Below are 21,803 nucleotides of genomic sequence, written 5' to 3'. Positions count from 1 at the left end.
ACACAACCTTTTTTTTTTTTTTCCAGCCGCTTTTGGATCGGGGTGATTCGCGCCACGGTATATAGACGGTCCTTAAACTTGCCAATCCTGACAGATCGCTCTAACTTGTAGGGGTGCGCACGGAGGGTGGGGAGAGCTGGGCTGTTGTCTTCAGGAAACACGTCACAGGAGGCGGGCTGAGCCCTGGCCACTGATTGGTGGTAAATCCCACTAGTTGCACGTGAAGGACTGGAGCTGAGATGTATTCATTGGGCCATAGAGTACTGTAGGAGAGAGATCTGCGAGAGGACGTAACTTGAGTTTATTTTGCAGGTGACCTAGGTGTGTAAAATAAAATGTGAAAAATATCAGTAAAAGAATGCCGCGCCCAACGTGGGGCTCGAACCCACGACCCTGAGATTAAGAGTCTCATGCTCTACCGACTGAGCTAGCCGGGCTGCTGGTCACACTGTCTGCTGGTCGCCCTTTTCTCAGCACACCATTCCTAACTGGACAGCCTGTGAAGGGAGAGAGCAATGTGTGCTTGCATGTTTATGTATGCTGCCTGTATGCCTGCACTCTATGTACGTGCATCTTTACGCAGCCGCTATGTCTCTGTGTTTGTCCATGTCTGCAGATATTTGTGGCGCTTCCCTTAATATGGTTATGTTATTGGTATCTTTCTGTGTAAGTTTATGTATGTCTACACATCTTTACTATGTGTGCAGCTAGCTTCCTCTTCCTACATGTGTCTCTGAAGTAAGTCTCTATGGATAAGTAGACCGTGTGTGTCTGTATCTGTGCGTGTGTGCCTGTGCACAGCCAAGCACACACTCGTTTGCGTCATTAAGACATGTACTGACCATAATCTACCCCCTATGCCATTCACAGATACTAGAAATCCAGGACCCCGAGATACAGGCTAAGAGTGGGTACAAAAAGAGCCCCATGGTCTGCCTGCGATCTCATACAGGAGCAGCTGTGTTAATAGCAGACTGGAGCAATACAGAGAGCTTTGTCCTGGCGGTGAGCCCTTATTGTAGCAGGCTTTTACTTGCAGATAAGCCCAGGGACGCCGTCAGGCCCTTTCAATCTTTGCAAATTAAAGTGGCCTCAAGTCTTGGGCAAGGGTATGGGGGGCAGCGACTTCCCCATGTTTGCAGGATTTACAGACGTGTTATCACCTCATTGCCTCCAAACACTTGTTCCTCCACATCAGCCTCTTGCTGACAAAGAAGGGTTTATTGCTCTTCAGTGGGCAATTCATGTTTAGTATCCCTGCTGGATGGCCGTCTCCTGATAATCAGCGGCTAGTAACCTTCCCTTTTCACCATTGTAATGTATGCACCCCAGGAGTGCCCCAGACTGTTTTCGCTCTCAGCAGGGGGCCACCAACCATCATGTTGAAATGGGCAACCAAACATCTTCAGCAGGGCCTGGGTAGGCCAACACAGGGAACTATGTCCTGTCAGTGAGCTCTTACAGCAGCAAGCTGCTAATGCCAGGTTGGTGCAATATACAGAACTATAGCCTGGCTGTGAGATAACACAGATCAGGCTCTTGGTGGCAAACAGGCCCAGTATAGAGAGCTCTGGCTCGGCTGTGAGCTAATACAAGGCAGGCAGTTAACGGAAGACTGAGTTAACGCTGATAGCCACAGTGTCTTGAATCGGTCCTGGAAGGTCTGGGATCGCTGTAGGACGCTAAAACGGTCCTGGCACGTAACTGTTGGAACATGTCTTAGCGGTCTAGTAGCTCACCAACAGGGCCACCGCCATGTATATCCCGAAGTCAGGGGATTGCATCAGTGCGTTGCAACCCTGCTCAACTGTAAGGTGAGACGCTAGTTTCCCGCTTTCATTCGGCTTTCTGGCCGCTCTGGGTTCCGTTGCTCTAACGGCTCCCTCTTGCTCTTTCTTTCCACCTTTGTGCTGCGCGCTCCGCGCTCTTCTCCTGTCTACCTTCCCTTTGCCCGGCCGCTCGGCCACTGCATGCTCTCTTGTCTGTGGCAGTCTCCTGTTGTTCACCCAGTCTCCGGGGACTCTTCCATTTCCTGCTTACCTTGTAATAACATCGAGGTTCCAGTCCGTTTTCATTCCTTTCCTAGGACGTTACCCCGCTCTTCAGTAAGCATCCTTGCTGTGCATTCTGGACCCTATAGTCCATTCCTCTTACCTGTGACTGGCCATTCAGGTTGAAGTCTTTCTCCGGTGGTCTATCTGCTCGAATACTCTACTCATCCATCACCCGACCGGTGGAACAACTGCTTTAGCGGCCATCCTGTTACCAAACCAAACCTACCTGCACTAGCTAAGGATACCAGGGTATTTCTGCCTGTCGGCTTTTCCCTGGAGTGGGGTTGGCTCCCCGGAGACCCCACTGCCAGGCTTTTTGCATATTAGTCAAAGTGGCCGCTGGGGGAGCCCGCCCTTACCTCTTCCAAAAGAAGGGAAAGAAGAAGACAGCACCTCAGAGGGGACAGAAGTAGATTGCGTCCTCTGACGACTCCTCATAAACACCAGGTGAGGAGTCGGAGGGAGAGGCTTGTATAGTCACCAAAAGTAACCCCATAGATTCTGAGACACGGCCTGGCTGGGCACTCTTACAGGAGCAGGCTGTTATTGGCAGCTCGGCCCAATACAGAGAGCTTTAGCCTGGCTCTCAGATAATACAGACCAGGCTGTTGTGGGCAGACAGACCCAGTACAGAGGGCTCTGGCTCGGCTTTGAGATAATACAAGGCAGGCAGTTAACGGCAGATTTGCCTGACACTGGGAGCCATGGCATGCCTGCAAACTCCTACAGGAAGAGGCAGTTAATGGCAGATTGGTCCAGTAGAGAGGGCGCTTTCCCATCTGTGATCCGGACTGAGCATGCTGTTAATGGCAGATTGGTCCATACTGACAGCCACGTCATAGCCTTGAGATTCTTCAGGAGCACGACTCTGCGTTTTGCACCTTTCCACAGTCCACGGACAGGACCCTGCTTAGCCTTGGAATACCTGCAGAGACTACATGCACCCTATCTCTTCCTTCCCAAAGGCATCCGCACTCTAGTGCATGGCACTGGGCTGGGCTGCATTAGGGCTCTCAGACCCCACCTCTGCGACAGTCCTCTAGTTTAACCATCTTTTGCAGGTCCTTTACAGTCCACCGCAGTATGTCACCGAAGTTCAGATCTACCAAAGTTGTAAACGTTTTTATTGCTGATGTCACTGGCGAATATCTAGTGCTGATCTTTGTTGTAAAAAGTTTCTATGCTAAAGTCTGAACTACAATCGTCTAACTCGAATGGCTGTTGTGACATCACCCAGATATGATGGCTGTCCACAGCCTTGCTTAAGACTTTGGTGGTTTTTAGGTCTTCTCCAACTCCCTAAAATGAGAAAATTGGCCCATTTGCTGACAACTTTTTTGTGCAAATGTGGGGTCCCCCTCCCCTTATCCACTCCCCATACTCTGCCATTCCCTTTACTTTTCCAAATTTAAATCAACCCTTTTATTAATGTCCCCCTCTATATACTGTATTTAACCTTTTAACTTGTCTTCCCCTGTCACCCTGCCTATCCACAGTATGCCTTCTGTTTTGTCAACAACAAAACTGCTGTCTAAAGGGTAGTCTGTTTTTACCCCTTCAAGATCACGGTATGCGATTCACAATACCTGTTCTAGAATATTCTGTTCCTAATGGCCATTGAGGTTTCTCTCATTGGCCATACCTGCCTGTAATAACTGGGTGCTGATAACATTTGTTTAGTGTTTAATTACTGCTGAATGCTTTGGTAGCGCCCTCTGTGGGTGTCCGTCCTAAAATATTCCAGAAAAGTGTCTGCTCTGGACTACCCCACTACTAACGAGCGATCTAGAAGGGGGCATTGCTGATATTTGTTCTAAAATGCTGCTTTGCCAAGAGCTGTTCTAGGAACCCCAACTGTTGATGTGTGCCCCAGAATATTAATGTATTGATGGCTGCCCTTGAATATTCAGCAGGTGATGAAAGATGCCGAGTTGGAGGCTGTTTTGCAAAATTCCATCCTTGATGTCCGAGACTGAATGTTTCCCGGCTGGTGTTTGTCCCAATGTATGCCACTGCTGGTGTCTGTTCTGGAATCCATGTTAAGCGTGTTCTGATGTAGTCCGTACCTGATGCCTGTTGTGGAACATGCCCTTGCTTATCTGCAATGCAGAACACGAGAGTGATGTTGCATAGTGTGTGATATTCCGTTGCAGATGATTAAAGCTGAATGCTGCTTCTCAGGTTCCCGTTACACGCTGATATGCGGGTGTTTCTCCTGCAGCTCCAGAGCCTGTACTCTTTACCCTGCTGCACCTTCCAGTTGTCAGGATGGCCGAGCGGTCTAAGGCGCCAGACTCAAGAGCTGATTCTCTTTCCCAGCTGGGTGTTCTGGTCTCCAATTGGAGGCGTGGGTTCAAATCCCACTTCTGACACAACCTTTTTTTTTTTTTTTTCCAGCCGCTTTTGGATCGGGGTGATTCGCGCCACGGTATATAGACGGTCCTTAAACTTGCCAATCCTGACAGATCGCTCTAACTTGTAGGGGTGCGCACGGAGGGTGGGGAGAGCTGGGCTGTTGTCTTCAGGAAACACGTCACAGGAGGCGGGCTGAGCCCTGGCCACTGATTGGTGGTAAATCCCACTAGTTGCGCGTGAAGGACTGGAGCTGAGATGTATTCATTGGGCCATAGAGTACTGTAGGAGAGAGATCTGCGAGAGGACGTAACTTGAGTTTATTTTGCAGGTGACCTAGGTGTGTAAAATAAAATGTGAAAAATATCAGTAAAAGAATGCCGCGCCCAACGTGGGGCTCGAACCCACGACCCTGAGATTAAGAGTCTCATGCTCTACCGACTGAGCTAGCCGGGCTGCTGGTCACACTGTCTGCTGGTCGCCCTTTTCTCAGCACACCATTCCTAACTGGACAGCCTGTGAAGGGAGAGAGCAATGTGTGCTTGCATGTTTATGTATGCTGCCTGTATGCCTGCACTCTATGTACGTGCATCTTTACGCAGCCGCTATGTCTCTGTGTTTGTCCATGTCTGCAGATATTTGTGGCGCTTCCCTTAATATGGTTATGTTATTGGTATCTTTCTGTGTAAGTTTATGTATGTCTACACATCTTTACTATGTGTGCAGCTAGCTTCCTCTTCCTACATGTGTCTCTGAAGTAAGTCTCTATGGATAAGTAGACCGTGTGTGTCTGTATCTGTGCGTGTGTGCCTGTGCACAGCCAAGCACACACTCGTTTGCGTCATTAAGACATGTACTGACCATAATCTACCCCCTATGCCATTCACAGATACTAGAAATCCAGGACCCCGAGATACAGGCTAAGAGTGGGTACAAAAAGAGCCCCATGGTCTGCCTGCGATCTCATACAGGAGCAGCTGTGTTAATAGCAGACTGGAGCAATACAGAGAGCTTTGTCCTGGCGGTGAGCCCTTATTGTAGCAGGCTTTTACTTGCAGATAAGCCCAGGGACGCCGTCAGGCCCTTTCAATCTTTGCAAATTAAAGTGGCCTCAAGTCTTGGGCAAGGGTATGGGGGGCAGCGACTTCCCCATGTTTGCAGGATTTACAGACGTGTTATCACCTCATTGCCTCCAAACACTTGTTCCTCCACATCAGCCTCTTGCTGACAAAGAAGGGTTTATTGCTCTTCAGTGGGCAATTCATGTTTAGTATCCCTGCTGGATGGCCGTCTCCTGATAATCAGCGGCTAGTAACCTTCCCTTTTCACCATTGTAATGTATGCACCCCAGGAGTGCCCCAGACTGTTTTCGCTCTCAGCAGGGGGCCACCAACCATCATGTTGAAATGGGCAACCAAACATCTTCAGCAGGGCCTGGGTAGGCCAACACAGGGAACTATGTCCTGTCAGTGAGCTCTTACAGCAGCAAGCTGCTAATGCCAGGTTGGTGCAATATACAGAACTATAGCCTGGCTGTGAGATAACACAGATCAGGCTCTTGGTGGCAAACAGGCCCAGTATAGAGAGCTCTGGCTCGGCTGTGAGCTAATACAAGGCAGGCAGTTAACGGAAGACTGAGTTAACGCTGATAGCCACAGTGTCTTGAATCGGTCCTGGAAGGTCTGGGATCGCTGTAGGACGCTAAAACGGTCCTGGCACGTAACTGTTGGAACATGTCTTAGCGGTCTAGTAGCTCACCAACAGGGCCACCGCCATGTATATCCCGAAGTCAGGGGATTGCATCAGTGCGTTGCAACCCTGCTCAACTGTAAGGTGAGACGCTAGTTTCCCGCTTTCATTCGGCTTTCTGGCCGCTCTGGGTTCCGTTGCTCTAACGGCTCCCTCTTGCTCTTTCTTTCCACCTTTGTGCTGCGCGCTCCGCGCTCTTCTCCTGTCTACCTTCCCTTTGCCCGGCCGCTCGGCCACTGCATGCTCTCTTGTCTGTGGCAGTCTCCTGTTGTTCACCCAGTCTCCGGGGACTCTTCCATTTCCTGCTTACCTTGTAATAACATCGAGGTTCCAGTCCGTTTTCATTCCTTTCCTAGGACGTTACCCCGCTCTTCAGTAAGCATCCTTGCTGTGCATTCTGGACCCTATAGTCCATTCCTCTTACCTGTGACTGGCCATTCAGGTTGAAGTCTTTCTCCGGTGGTCTATCTGCTCGAATACTCTACTCATCCATCACCCGACCGGTGGAACAACTGCTTTAGCGGCCATCCTGTTACCAAACCAAACCTACCTGCACTAGCTAAGGATACCAGGGTATTTCTGCCTGTCGGCTTTTCCCTGGAGTGGGGTTGGCTCCCCGGAGACCCCACTGCCAGGCTTTTTGCATATTAGTCAAAGTGGCCGCTGGGGGAGCCCGCCCTTACCTCTTCCAAAAGAAGGGAAAGAAGAAGACAGCACCTCAGAGGGGACAGAAGTAGATTGCGTCCTCTGACGACTCCTCATAAACACCAGGTGAGGAGTCGGAGGGAGAGGCTTGTATAGTCACCAAAAGTAACCCCATAGATTCTGAGACACGGCCTGGCTGGGCACTCTTACAGGAGCAGGCTGTTATTGGCAGCTCGGCCCAATACAGAGAGCTTTAGCCTGGCTCTCAGATAATACAGACCAGGCTGTTGTGGGCAGACAGACCCAGTACAGAGGGCTCTGGCTCGGCTTTGAGATAATACAAGGCAGGCAGTTAACGGCAGATTTGCCTGACACTGGGAGCCATGGCATGCCTGCAAACTCCTACAGGAAGAGGCAGTTAATGGCAGATTGGTCCAGTAGAGAGGGCGCTTTCCCATCTGTGATCCGGACTGAGCATGCTGTTAATGGCAGATTGGTCCATACTGACAGCCACGTCATAGCCTTGAGATTCTTCAGGAGCACGACTCTGCGTTTTGCACCTTTCCACAGTCCACGGACAGGACCCTGCTTAGCCTTGGAATACCTGCAGAGACTACATGCACCCTATCTCTTCCTTCCCAAAGGCATCCGCACTCTAGTGCATGGCACTGGGCTGGGCTGCATTAGGGCTCTCAGACCCCACCTCTGCGACAGTCCTCTAGTTTAACCATCTTTTGCAGGTCCTTTACAGTCCACCGCAGTATGTCACCGAAGTTCAGATCTACCAAAGTTGTAAACGTTTTTATTGCTGATGTCACTGGCGAATATCTAGTGCTGATCTTTGTTGTAAAAAGTTTCTATGCTAAAGTCTGAACTACAATCGTCTAACTCGAATGGCTGTTGTGACATCACCCAGATATGATGGCTGTCCACAGCCTTGCTTAAGACTTTGGTGGTTTTTAGGTCTTCTCCAACTCCCTAAAATGAGAAAATTGGCCCATTTGCTGACAACTTTTTTGTGCAAATGTGGGGTCCCCCTCCCCTTATCCACTCCCCATACTCTGCCATTCCCTTTACTTTTCCAAATTTAAATCAACCCTTTTATTAATGTCCCCCTCTATATACTGTATTTAACCTTTTAACTTGTCTTCCCCTGTCACCCTGCCTATCCACAGTATGCCTTCTGTTTTGTCAACAACAAAACTGCTGTCTAAAGGGTAGTCTGTTTTTACCCCTTCAAGATCACGGTATGCGATTCACAATACCTGTTCTAGAATATTCTGTTCCTAATGGCCATTGAGGTTTCTCTCATTGGCCATACCTGCCTGTAATAACTGGGTGCTGATAACATTTGTTTAGTGTTTAATTACTGCTGAATGCTTTGGTAGCGCCCTCTGTGGGTGTCCGTCCTAAAATATTCCAGAAAAGTGTCTGCTCTGGACTACCCCACTACTAACGAGCGATCTAGAAGGGGGCATTGCTGATATTTGTTCTAAAATGCTGCTTTGCCAAGAGCTGTTCTAGGAACCCCAACTGTTGATGTGTGCCCCAGAATATTAATGTATTGATGGCTGCCCTTGAATATTCAGCAGGTGATGAAAGATGCCGAGTTGGAGGCTGTTTTGCAAAATTCCATCCTTGATGTCCGAGACTGAATGTTTCCCGGCTGGTGTTTGTCCCAATGTATGCCACTGCTGGTGTCTGTTCTGGAATCCATGTTAAGCGTGTTCTGATGTAGTCCGTACCTGATGCCTGTTGTGGAACATGCCCTTGCTTATCTGCAATGCAGAACACGAGAGTGATGTTGCATAGTGTGTGATATTCCGTTGCAGATGATTAAAGCTGAATGCTGCTTCTCAGGTTCCCGTTACACGCTGATATGCGGGTGTTTCTCCTGCAGCTCCAGAGCCTGTACTCTTTACCCTGCTGCACCTTCCAGTTGTCAGGATGGCCGAGCGGTCTAAGGCGCCAGACTCAAGAGCTGATTCTCTTTCCCAGCTGGGTGTTCTGGTCTCCAATTGGAGGCGTGGGTTCAAATCCCACTTCTGACACAACCTTTTTTTTTTTTTTTTCCAGCCGCTTTTGGATCGGGGTGATTCGCGCCACGGTATATAGACGGTCCTTAAACTTGCCAATCCTGACAGATCGCTCTAACTTGTAGGGGTGCGCACGGAGGGTGGGGAGAGCTGGGCTGTTGTCTTCAGGAAACACGTCACAGGAGGCGGGCTGAGCCCTGGCCACTGATTGGTGGTAAATCCCACTAGTTGCGCGTGAAGGACTGGAGCTGAGATGTATTCATTGGGCCATAGAGTACTGTAGGAGAGAGATCTGCGAGAGGACGTAACTTGAGTTTATTTTGCAGGTGACCTAGGTGTGTAAAATAAAATGTGAAAAATATCAGTAAAAGAATGCCGCGCCCAACGTGGGGCTCGAACCCACGACCCTGAGATTAAGAGTCTCATGCTCTACCGACTGAGCTAGCCGGGTTGCTGGTCACACTGTCTGCTGGTCGCCCTTTTCTCAGCACACCATTCCTAACTGGACAGCCTGTGAAGGGAGAGAGCAATGTGTGCTTGCATGTTTATGTATGCTGCCTGTATGCCTGCACTCTATGTACGTGCATCTTTACGCAGCCGCTATGTCTCTGTGTTTGTCCATGTCTGCAGATATTTGTGGCGCTTCCCTTAATATGGTTATGTTATTGGTATCTTTCTGTGTAAGTTTATGTATGTCTACACATCTTTACTATGTGTGCAGCTAGCTTCCTCTTCCTACATGTGTCTCTGAAGTAAGTCTCTATGGATAAGTAGACCGTGTGTGTCTGTATCTGTGCGTGTGTGCCTGTGCACAGCCAAGCACACACTCGTTTGCGTCATTAAGACATGTACTGACCATAATCTACCCCCTATGCCATTCACAGATACTAGAAATCCAGGACCCCGAGATACAGGCTAAGAGTGGGTACAAAAAGAGCCCCATGGTCTGCCTGCGATCTCATACAGGAGCAGCTGTGTTAATAGCAGACTGGAGCAATACAGAGAGCTTTGTCCTGGCGGTGAGCCCTTATTGTAGCAGGCTTTTACTTGCAGATAAGCCCAGGGACGCCGTCAGGCCCTTTCAATCTTTGCAAATTAAAGTGGCCTCAAGTCTTGGGCAAGGGTATGGGGGGCAGCGACTTCCCCATGTTTGCAGGATTTACAGACGTGTTATCACCTCATTGCCTCCAAACACTTGTTCCTCCACATCAGCCTCTTGCTGACAAAGAAGGGTTTATTGCTCTTCAGTGGGCAATTCATGTTTAGTATCCCTGCTGGATGGCCGTCTCCTGATAATCAGCGGCTAGTAACCTTCCCTTTTCACCATTGTAATGTATGCACCCCAGGAGTGCCCCAGACTGTTTTCGCTCTCAGCAGGGGGCCACCAACCATCATGTTGAAATGGGCAACCAAACATCTTCAGCAGGGCCTGGGTAGGCCAACACAGGGAACTATGTCCTGTCAGTGAGCTCTTACAGCAGCAAGCTGCTAATGCCAGGTTGGTGCAATATACAGAACTATAGCCTGGCTGTGAGATAACACAGATCAGGCTCTTGGTGGTAGACAGGCCCAGTATAGAGAGCTCTGGCTCGGCTGTGAGCTAATACAAGGCAGGCAGTTAACGGAAGACTGAGTTAACGCTGATAGCCACAGTGTCTTGAATCGGTCCTGGAAGGTCTGGGATCGCTGTAGGACGCTAAAACGGTCCTGGCACGTAACTGTTGGAACATGTCTTAGCGGTCTAGTAGCTCACCAACAGGGCCACCGCCATGTATATCCCGAAGTCAGGGGATTGCATCAGTGCATTGCAACCCTGCTCAACTGTAAGGTGAGACGCTAGTTTCCCGCTTTCATTCGGCTTTCTGGCCGCTCTGGGTTCCGTTGCTCTAACGGCTCCCTCTTGCTCTTTCTTTCCACCTTTGTGCTGCGCGCTCCGCGCTCTTCTCCTGTCTACCTTCCCTTTGCCCGGCCGCTCGGCCACTGCATGCTCTCTTGTCTGTGGCAGTCTCCTGTTGTTCACCCAGTCTCTGGGGACTCTTCCATTTCCTGCTTACCTTGTAATAACATCGAGGTTCCAGTCCGTTTTCATTCCTTTCCTAGGACGTTACCCCGCTCTTCAGTAAGCATCCTTGCTGTGCATTCTGGACCCTATAGTCCATTCCTCTTACCTGTGACTGGCCATTCAGGTTGAAGTCTTTCTCCGGTGGTCTATCTGCTCGAATACTCTACTCATCCATCACCCGACCGGTGAACAACTGCTTTAGCGGCCATCCTGTTACCAAACCAAACCTACCTGCACTAGCTAAGGATACCAGGGTATTTCTGCCTGTCGGCTTTTCCCTGGAGTGGGGTTGGCTCCCCGGAGACCCCACTGCCAGGCTTTTTGCATATTAGTCAAAGTGGCCGCTGGGGGAGCCCGCCCTTACCTCTTCCAAAAGAAGGGAAAGAAGAAGACAGCACCTCAGAGGGGACAGAAGTAGATTGCGTCCTCTGACGACTCCTCATAAACACCAGTTGAGGAGTCGGAGGGAGAGGCTTGTATAGTCACCAAAAGTAACCCCATAGATTCTGAGACACGGCCTGGCTGGGCACTCTTACAGGAGCAGGCTGTTATTGGCAGCTCGGCCCAATACAGAGAGCTTTAGCCTGGCTCTCAGATAATACAGACCAGGCTGTTGTGGGCAGACAGACCCAGTACAGAGGGCTCTGGCTCGGCTTTGAGATAATACAAGGCAGGCAGTTAACGGCAGATTTGCCTGACACTGGGAGCCATGGCATGCCTGCAAACTCCTACAGGAAGAGGCAGTTAATGGCAGATTGGTCCAGTAGAGAGGGCGCTTTCCCATCTGTGATCCGGACTGAGCATGCTGTTAATGGCAGATTGGTCCATACTGACAGCCACGTCATAGCCTTGAGATTCTTCAGGAGCACGACTCTGCGTTTTGCACCTTTCCACAGTCCACGGACAGGACCCTGCTTAGCCTTGGAATACCTGCAGAGACTACATGCACCCTATCTCTTCCTGCCCAAAGGCATCCGCACTCTAGTGCATGGCACTGGGCTGGGCTGCATTAGGGCTCTCAGACCCCACCTCTGCGACAGTCCTCTAGTTTAACCATCTTTTGCAGGTCCTTTACAGTCCACCGCAGTATATCACCGAAGTTCAGATCTACCAAAGTTGTAAACGTTTTTATTGCTGATGTCACTGGCGAATATCTAGTGCTGATCTTTGTTCTAAAAAGTTCCTATGCTAAAGTCTTAACTACAATCGTCTAACTCGAATGGCTGTTGTGACATCACCCAGATATGATGGCTGTCCACAGCCTTGCTTAAGACTTTGGTGGTTTTTAGGTCTTCTCCAACTCCCTAAAATGAGAAAATTGGCCCATTTGCTGACAACTTTTTTGTGCAAATGTGGGGTCCCCCTCCCCTTATCCACTCCCCATACTCTGCCATTCCCTTTACCTTTCCAAATTTAAATCAACCCTTTTATTAATGTCCCCCTCTATATACTGTATTTAACCTTTTAACTTGTCTTCCCCTGTCACCCTGCCTATCCACAGTATGCCTTCTGTTTTGTCAACAACAAAACTGCTGTCTAAAGGGTAGTCTGTTTTTACCCCTTCAAGATCACGGTATGCGATTCACAATACCTGTTCTAGAATATTCTGTTCCTAATGGCCATTGAGGTTTCTCTCATTGGCCATACCTGCCTGTAATAACTGGGTGCTGATAACATTTGTTTAGTGTTTAATTACTGCTGAATGCTTTCGTAGCGCCCTCTGTGGGTGTCCGTCCTAAAATATTCCAGAAAAGTGTCTGTTCAGGACTACACCACTACTAACGAGCGATCTAGAAGGGGGCATTGCTGATATTTGTTCTAAAATGCTGCTTTGCCAAGAGCTGTTCTAGGAACCCCAACTGTTGATGTGTGCCCCAGAATATTAATGTATTGATGGCTGCCCTTGAATATTCAGTAGGTGATGAAAGATGCCGAGTTGGTGGCTGTTTGGCAAAATTCCATCCTTGATGTCCGAGACTGAATGTTCCCCAGCTGGTGTTTGTCCCAATGTATGCCACTGCTGGTGTCTGTTCTGGAATCCATGTTAAGCGTGTTCTGATGTAGTCCGTACCTGATGCCTGTTGTGGAACATGCCCTTGCTTATCTGCAATGCAGAACACGAGAGTGATGTTGCATAGTGTGTGATATTCCATTGCAGATGATTAAAGCTGAATGCTGCTTCTCGGGTTCCCGTTACACGCTGATACGCCGTTGTTTCTCCTGCAGCTCCAGAGCCTGTACTCTTTACCCTGCTGCACCTTTCAGTTGTCAGGATGAGTGGTCTAAGGGCCAGACTCAAGAGCTGATTCTCTTCCCCAGCTGGGTGTTCTGGTCTCCAATTGGAGGCGTGGGTTCAAATCCCACTCTGACACAACCTTTTTTTTTTCCAGCCGCTTTCAGATCGGGGTGATTCGCGTCACGGTATATAGACGGTCCTTAAACTTGCCAATCCTGACAGATCGCTCTAACTTGTAGGGCTGCGCACGGAGGATGGGGAGAGCTGGGCTGTTGTCTTCAGGAAACACGTCACAGGAGGCGGGCAGAGCCCTGGCCACTGATTGGTGGTAAATCCCACTAGTTGCACGTGAAGGACTGGAGCTGAGATGTATACATTGGGCCATAGAGTACTGTAGGAGAGAGATCTGCGAGAGGACGTAACTTGAGTTTATTTTGCAGGTGACTTAGGTGTGTAAAATAAAATGTGAAAAATATCAGTAAAAGAATGCCACGTCCAACGTGGGGCTCGAACCCACGACCCTGAGATTAAGAGTCTCATGCTTTACCGACTGAGCTAGCAAGGCTGCTGGTTGCACTGTCTGCTGGTCGCCCTTTTCTCAGCACACCATTCCTAACTGGACAGCCTGTGAAGGGAGAGAGCAATGTGTGCTTGCATGTTTATGTGTGCTGCCTGTATGCCTGCACTCTATGTACGTGCATCTTTACGCAGCCGCTATGTCTCTGTGTTTGTCCATGTCTGCAGATATTTGTGGCACTTCCCTTAATATGGTTATGTTATTGGTATCTTTCTGTGTAAGTTTATGTATGTCTACACATCTTTACTATGTGTGCAGCTAGCTTCCTCTTCCTACATGTGTCTCTGAAGTAAGTCTCTATGGATAAGTAGACCGTGTGTGTCTGTATCTGTGCGTGTGTGCCTGTGCACAGCCAAGCACACACTCGTTTGCGTCATTAAGACATGTACTGACCATAATCTACCCCCTATGCCATTCACAGATACTAGAAATCCAGGACCCCGAGATACAGGCTAAGAGTGGGTACAAAAAGAGCCCCATGGTCTGCCTGCGATCTCATACAGGAGCAGCTGTGTTAATAGCAGACTGGAGCAATACAGAGAGCTTTGTCCTGGCGGTGAGCCCTTATTGTAGCAGGCTTTTACTTGCAGATAAGCCCAGGGACGCCGTCAGGCCCTTTTAATCTTTGCAAATTAAAGTGGCCTCAAGTCTTGGGCAAGGGTATGGGGGGCAGCAACTTCCCCCATGTTTGCAGGATTTACAGACGTGTTATCACCTCATTGCCTCCAAACACGTGTTCCTCCACATCAGCCTCTTGCTGACAAAGAAGGGTTTATTGCTCTTCAGTGGGCAATTCATGTTTAGTATCCCTGCTGGATGGCCGTCTCCTGATAATCAGCGGCTAGTAACCTTCCCTTTTCGCCATTGTAATGTATGCACCCCAGGAGTGCCCCAGACTGTTTTCGCTCTCAGCAGGGGGCCACCAACCATCATGTTGAAATGGGCAACCAAACATCTTCAGCAGGGCCTGGGTAGGCCAACACAGGGAACTATGTCCTGTCAGTGAGCTCTTACAGCAGCAAGCTGCTAATGCCAGGTTGGTGCAATATACAGAACTATAGCCTGGCTGTGAGATAACACAGATCAGGCTCTTGGTGGCAAACAGGCCCAGTATAGAGAGCTCTGGCTCGGCTGTGAGCTAATACAAGGCAGGCAGTTAACGGAAGACTGAGTTAACGCCGATAGCCACAGTGTCTTGAACCGGTCCTGGAAGGTCTGGGATCGCTGTAGGACGCTAAGACGGTCCTGGCACGTAACTGTTGGAACATGTCTTAGCGGTTTAGTAGCTCACCAACAGGGCCACCGCCATGTATATCCCGAAGTCAGGGGATTGCATCAGTGCGTTGCAACCCTGCTCAACTGTAAGGTGAGACGCTAGTTTCCCGCTTTCATTCGGCTTTCTGGCCGCTCTGGGTTCCGTTGCTCTAACGGCTCCCTCTTGCTCTTTCTTTCCACCTTTGTGCTGCGCGCTCCGCGCTCATCTCCTGTCTACCTTCCCTTTGCCCGGCCGCTCGGCCACTGCATGCTCTCTTGTCTGTGGCAGTCTCCTGTTGTTCACCCAGTCTCTGGGGACTCTTCCATTTCCCGCTTACCTTGTAATAACATCGAGGTTCCAGTCCGTTTTCATTCCTTTCCTAGGACGTTACCCCGCTCTTCAGTAAGCATCCTTGCTGTGCATTCTGGACCCTATAGTCCATTCCTCTTACCTGTGACTGGCCATTCAGATTGAAGTCTTTCTCCGGTGGTCTATCTGCTCGAATACTCTACTCATCCATCACCCGACAGGTGGAACAACTGCTTTAGCGGCCATCCTGTTACCAAACCAAACCTACCTGCACTAGCTAAGGATACCAGGGTATTTCTGCCTGTCGGCTTTTCCCTGGAGTGGGGTTGGCTCCCCGGAGACCCCACTGCCAGGCTTTTTGCATATTAGTCAAAGTGGCCGCTGGGGGAGCCCGCCCTTACCTCTTCCAAAAGAAGGGAAAGAAGAAGACAGCACCTCAGAGGGGACAGAAGTAGATTGCGTCCTCTGACGACTCCTCATAAACACCAGGTGAGGAGTCGGAAGGAGAGGCTTGTATAGTCACCAAAAGTAACCCCATAGATTCTGAGACACGGCCTGGCTGGGCACTCTTACAGGAGCAGGCTGTTATTGGCAGCTCGGCCCAATACAGAGAGCTTTAGCCTGGCTCTCAGATAATACAGACCAGGCTGTTGTGGGCAGACAGACCCAGTACAGAGGGCTCTGGCTCGGCTTTGAGATAATACAAGGCAGGCAGTTAACGGCAGATTTGCCTGACACTGGGAGCCATGGCATGCCTGCAAACTCCTACAGGAAGAGGCAGTTAATGGCAGATTGGTCCAGTAGAGAGGGCGCTTTCCCATCTGTGATCCGGACTGAGCATGCTGTTAATGGCAGATTGGTCCATACTGACAGCCACGTCATAGCCTTGAGATTCTTCAGGAGCACGACTCTGCGTTTTGCACCTTTCCACAGTCCACGGACAGGACCCTGCTTAGCCTTGGAATACCTGCAGAGACTACATGCACCCTATCTCTTCCTGCCCAAAGGCATCCGCACTCTAGTGCATGGCACTGGGCTGGGCTGCATTAGGGCTCTCAGACCCCACCTCTGCGACAGTCCTCTAGTTTAACCATCTTTTGCAGGTCCTTTACAGTCCACCGCAGTATATCACCGAAGTTCAGATCTACCAAAGTTGTAAACGTTTTTATTGCTGATGTCACTGGCGAATATCTAGTGCTGATCTTTGTTCTAAAAAGTTCCTATGCTAAAGTCTTAACTACAATCGTCTAACTCGAATGGCTGTTGTGACATCACCCAGATATGATGGCTGTCCACAGCCTTGCTTAAGACTTTGGTGGTTTTTAGGTCTTCTCCAACTCCCTAAAATGAGAAAATTGGCCCATTTGATGACAACTTTTTTGTGCAAATGTGGGGTCCCCCTCCCCTTATCCACTCCCCATACTCTGCCATTCCCTTTACCTTTCCAAATTTAAATCAACCCTTTTATTAATGTCCCCCTCTATATACTGTATTTAACCTTTTAACTTGTCTTCCCCTGTCACCCTGCCTATCCACAGTATGCCTTCTGTTTTGTCAACAACAAAACTGCTGTCTAAAGGGTAGTCTGTTTTTACCCCTTCAAGATCACGGTATGCGATTCACAATACCTGTTCTAGAATATTCTGTTCCTAATGGCCATTGAGGTTTCTCTCATTGGCCATACCTGCCTGTAATAACTGGGTGCTGATAACATTTGTTTAGTGTTTAATTACTGCTGAATGCTTTCGTAGCGCCCTCTGTGGGTGTCCGTCCTAAAATATTCCAGAAAAGTGTCTGTTCTGGACTACCCCACTACTAACGAGCGATCTAGAAGGGGGCATTGCTGATATTTGTTCTAAAATGCTGCTTTGCCAAGAGCTGTTCTAGGAACCCCAACTGTTGATGTGTGCCCCAGAATATTAATGTATTGATGGCTGCCCTTGAATATTCAGTAGGTGATGAAAGATGCCGAGTTGGTGGCTGTTTGGCAAAATTCCATCCTTGATGTCCGAGACTGAATGTTCCCCAGCTGGTGTTTGTCCCAATGTATGCCACTGCTGGTGTCTGTTCTGGAATCCATGTTAAGCGTGTTCTGATGTAGTCCGTACCTGATGCCTGTTGTGGAACATGCCCTTGCTTATCTGCAATGCAGAACACGAGAGTGATGTTGCATAGTGTGTGATATTCCATTGCAGATGATTAAAGCTGAATGCTGCTTCTCAGGTTCCCGTTACACGCTGATACGCCGTTGTTTCTCCTGCAGCTCCAGAGCCTGTACTCTTTACCCTGCTGCACCTTTCAGTTGTCAGGATGAGTGGTCTAAGGGCCAGACTCAAGAGCTGATTCTCTTTCCCAGCTGGGTGTTCTGGTCTCCAATTGGAAGCGTGGGTTCAAATCCCACTCTGACACAACCTTTTTTTTTTCCAGCCGCTTTCAGATCGGAGTGATTCGCGTCACGGTATATAGACGGTCCTTAAACTTGCCAATCCTGACAGATCGCTCTAACTTGTAGGGGTGCGCACGGAGGATGGGGAGAGCTGGGCTGTTGTCTTCAGGAAACACGTCACAGGAGGCGGGCAGAGCCCTGGCCACTGATTGGTGGTAAATCCCACTAGTTGCGCGTGAAGGACTGGAGCTGAGATGTATAGATTGGGCCATAGAGTACTGTAGGAGAGAGATCTGCGAGAGGACGTAACTTGAGTTTATTTTGCAGGTGACTTAGGTGTGTAAAATAAAATGTGAAAAATATCAGTAAAAGATTGCCACGTCCAACGTGGGGCTCGAACCCACGACCCTGAGATTAAGAGTCTCATGCTCTACCGACTGAGCTAGCATGGCTGCTGGTTGCACTGTCTGCTGGTCGCCCTTTTCTCAGCACACCATTCCTAACTGGACAGCCTGTGAAGGGAGAGAGCAATGTGTGCTTGCATGTTTATGTGTGCTGCCTGTATGCCTGCACTCTATGTACGTGCATCTTTACGCAGCCGCTATGTCTCTGTGTTTGTCCATGTCTGCAGATATTTGTGGCACTTCCCTTAATATGGTTATGTTATTGGTATCTTTCTGTGTAAGTTTATGTATGTCTACACATCTTTACTATGTGTGCAGCTAGCTTCCTCTTCCTACATGTGTCTCTGAAGTAAGTCTCTATGGATAAGTAGACCGTGTGTGTCTGTATCTGTGCGTGTGTGCCTGTGCACAGCCAAGCACACACTCGTTTGCGTCATTAAGACATGTACTGACCATAATCTACCCCCTATGCCATTCACAGATACTAGAAATCCAGGACCCCGAGATACAGGCTAAGAGTGGGTACAAAAAGAGCCCCATGGTCTGCCTGCGATCTCATACAGGAGCAGCTGTGTTAATAGCAGACTGGAGCAATACAGAGAGCTTTGTCCTGGCGGTGAGCCCTTATTGTAGCAGGCTTTTACTTGCAGATAAGCCCAGGGACGCCGTCAGGCCCTTTTAATCTTTGCAAATTAAAGTGGCCTCAAGTCTTGGGCAAGGGTATGGGGGGCAGCAACTTCCCCCATGTTTGCAGGATTTACAGACGTGTTATCACCTCATTGCCTCCAAACACGTGTTCCTCCACATCAGCCTCTTGCTGACAAAGAAGGGTTTATTGCTCTTCAGTGGGCAATTCATGTTTAGTATCCCTGCTGGATGGCCGTCTCCTGATAATCAGCGGCTAGTAACCTTCCCTTTTCGCCATTGTAATGTATGCACCCCAGGAGTGCCCCAGACTGTTTTCGCTCTCAGCAGGGGGCCACCAACCATCATGTTGAAATGGGCAACCAAACATCTTCAGCAGGGCCTGGGTAGGCCAACACAGGGAACTATGTCCTGTCAGTGAGCTCTTACAGCAGCAAGCTGCTAATGCCAGGTTGGTGCAATATACAGAACTATAGCCTGGCTGTGAGATAACACAGATCAGGCTCTTGGTGGCAAACAGGCCCAGTATAGAGAGCTCTGGCTCGGCTGTGAGCTAATACAAGGCAGGCAGTTAACGGAAGACTGAGTTAACGCCGATAGCCACAGTGTCTTGAACCGGTCCTGGAAGGTCTGGGATCGCTGTAGGACGCTAAGACGGTCCTGGCACGTAACTGTTGGAACATGTCTTAGCGGTTTAGTAGCTCACCAACAGGGCCACCGCCATGTATATCCCGAAGTCAGGGGATTGCATCAGTGCGTTGCAACCCTGCTCAACTGTAAGGTGAGACGCTAGTTTCCCGCTTTCATTCGGCTTTCTGGCCGCTCTGGGTTCCGTTGCTCTAACGGCTCCCTCTTGCTCTTTCTTTCCACCTTTGTGCTGCGCGCTCCGCGCTCATCTCCTGTCTACCTTCCCTTTGCCCGGCCGCTCGGCCACTGCATGCTCTCTTGTCTGTGGCAGTCTCCTGTTGTTCACCCAGTCTCTGGGGACTCTTCCATTTCCCGCTTACCTTGTAATAACATCGAGGTTCCAGTCCGTTTTCATTCCTTTCCTAGGACGTTACCCCGCTCTTCAGTAAGCATCCTTGCTGTGCATTCTGGACCCTATAGTCCATTCCTCTTACCTGTGACTGGCCATTCAGATTGAAGTCTTTCTCCGGTGGTCTATCTGCTCGAATACTCTACTCATCCATCACCCGACAGGTGGAACAACTGCTTTAGCGGCCATCCTGTTACCAAACCAAACCTACCTGCACTAGCTAAGGATACCAGGGTATTTCTGCCTGTCGGCTTTTCCCTGGAGTGGGGTTGGCTCCCCGGAGCCCCCACTGCCAGGCTATTTGCATATTAGTCAAAGTGGCCGCTGGGGGAGCCCGCCCTTACCTCTTCCAAAAGAAGGGAAAGAAGAAGACAGCACCTCAGAGGGGACAGAAGTAGATTGCGTCCTCTGACGACTCCTCATAAACACCAGGTGAGGAGTCGGAGGGAGAGGCTTGTATAGTCACCAAAAGTAACCCCATAGATTCTGAGACACGGCCTGGCTGGGCACTCTTACAGGAGCAGGCTGTTATTGGCAGCTCGGCCCAATACAGAGAGCTTTAGCCTGGCTCTCAGATAATACAGACCAGGCTGTTGTGGGCAGACAGACCCAGTACAGAGAGCTATGGCTCGGCTTTGAGATAATACAAGGCAGGCAGTTAACGGCAGATTTGCCTGACACTGGGAGCCATGGCATGCCTGCGAACTCCTACAGGAAGAGGCAGTTAATGGCAGATTGGTCCAGTAGAGAGGGCGCTTTCCCATCTGTGATCCGGACTGAGCATGGTGTTAATGGCAGATTGGTCCATACTGACAGCCACGTCATAGCCTTGAGATTCTTCGGGAGCACGACTCTGCGTTTTGCACCTTTCCACAGTCCACGGACAGGACCCTGCTTAGCCTTGGAATACCTGCAGAGACTACATGCACCCTATCTCTTCTTGCCCAAAGGCATCCGCACTCTAGTGCATGGCACTGGGCTGGGCTGCATTAGGGCTCTCAGACCCCACCTCTGCGACAGTCCTCTAGTTTAACCATCTTTTGCAGGTCCTTTACAGTCCACCGCAGTATATCACCGAAGTTCAGATCTACCAAAGTTGTAAACGTTTTTATTGCTGATGTCACTGGCGAATATCTAGTGCTGATCTTTGTTCTAAAAAGTTCCTATGCTAAAGTCTTAACTACAATCGTCTAACTCGAATGGCTGTTGTGACATCACCCAGATATGATGGCTGTCCACAGCCTTGCTTAAGACTTTGGTGGTTTTTTGGTCTTCTCCAACTCCCTAAAATGAGAAAATTGGCCCATTTGATGACAACTTTTTTGTGCAAATGTGGGGTCCCCCTCCCCTTATCCACTCCCCATACTCTGCCATTCCCTTTACCTTTCCAAATTTAAATCAACCCTTTTATTAATGTCCCCCTCTATATACTGTATTTAACCTTTTAACTTGTCTTCCCCTGTCACCCTGCCTATCCACAGTATGCCTTCTGTTTTGTCAACAACAAAACTGCTGTCTAAAGGGTAGTCTGTTTTTACCCCTTCAAGATCACGGTATGCGATTCACAATACCTGTTCTGGAATATTCTGTTCCTAATGGCCATTGCGGTTTCTCTCATTGGCCATACCTGCCTGTAATAACTGGGTGCTGATAACATTTGTTTAGTGTTTAATTACTGCTGAATGCTTTCGTAGCGCCCTCTGTGGGTGTCCGTCCTAAAATATTCCAGAAAAGTGTCTGTTCTGGACTACCCCACTACTAACGAGCGATCTAGAAGGGGGCATTGCTGATATTTGTTCTAAAATGCTGCTTTGCCAAGAGCTGTTCTAGGAACCCCAACTGTTGATGTGTGCCCCAGAATATTAATGTATTGATGGCTGCCCTTGAATATTCAGTAGGTGATGAAAGATGCCGAGTTGGTGGCTGTTTGGCAAAATTCCATCCTTGATGTCCGAGACTGAATGTTCCCCGGCTGGTGTTTGTCCCAATGTATGCCACTGCTGGTGTCTGTTCTGGAATCCATGTTAAGCGTGTTCTGATGTAGTCCGTACCCGATG

At 49.3% G+C, this 21,803-nt stretch overlaps 2 non-coding genes across 2 annotated transcripts; both read left to right on the top strand.

Moving 5' to 3' along the window:
- The first annotated feature begins 4,316 nt into the window (after positions 1-4,316).
- On the top strand, positions 4,317-4,426 carry TRNAL-CAA (transfer RNA leucine (anticodon CAA)). Its single transcript has 2 exons — positions 4,317-4,354; positions 4,381-4,426. It is a non-coding gene; the product is annotated as a tRNA-Leu (tRNA).
- Positions 4,427-8,741: 4,315 nt separating this feature from the next.
- Positions 8,742-8,851, top strand: TRNAL-CAA (transfer RNA leucine (anticodon CAA)). Its single transcript has 2 exons — positions 8,742-8,779; positions 8,806-8,851. It is a non-coding gene; the product is annotated as a tRNA-Leu (tRNA).
- The last annotated feature ends 12,952 nt before the right edge of the window (positions 8,852-21,803 follow it).

Source organism: Ambystoma mexicanum, chromosome 13, assembly GCF_040938575.1.
Source record: "Ambystoma mexicanum isolate Mex_15411 chromosome 13, UKY_AmexF1_1, whole genome shotgun sequence".
In the NCBI taxonomy this organism is placed as follows: Eukaryota; Metazoa; Chordata; class Amphibia; order Caudata; family Ambystomatidae; genus Ambystoma; species Ambystoma mexicanum.
This window is presented reverse-complemented; position numbering and strand designations above follow the sequence as displayed.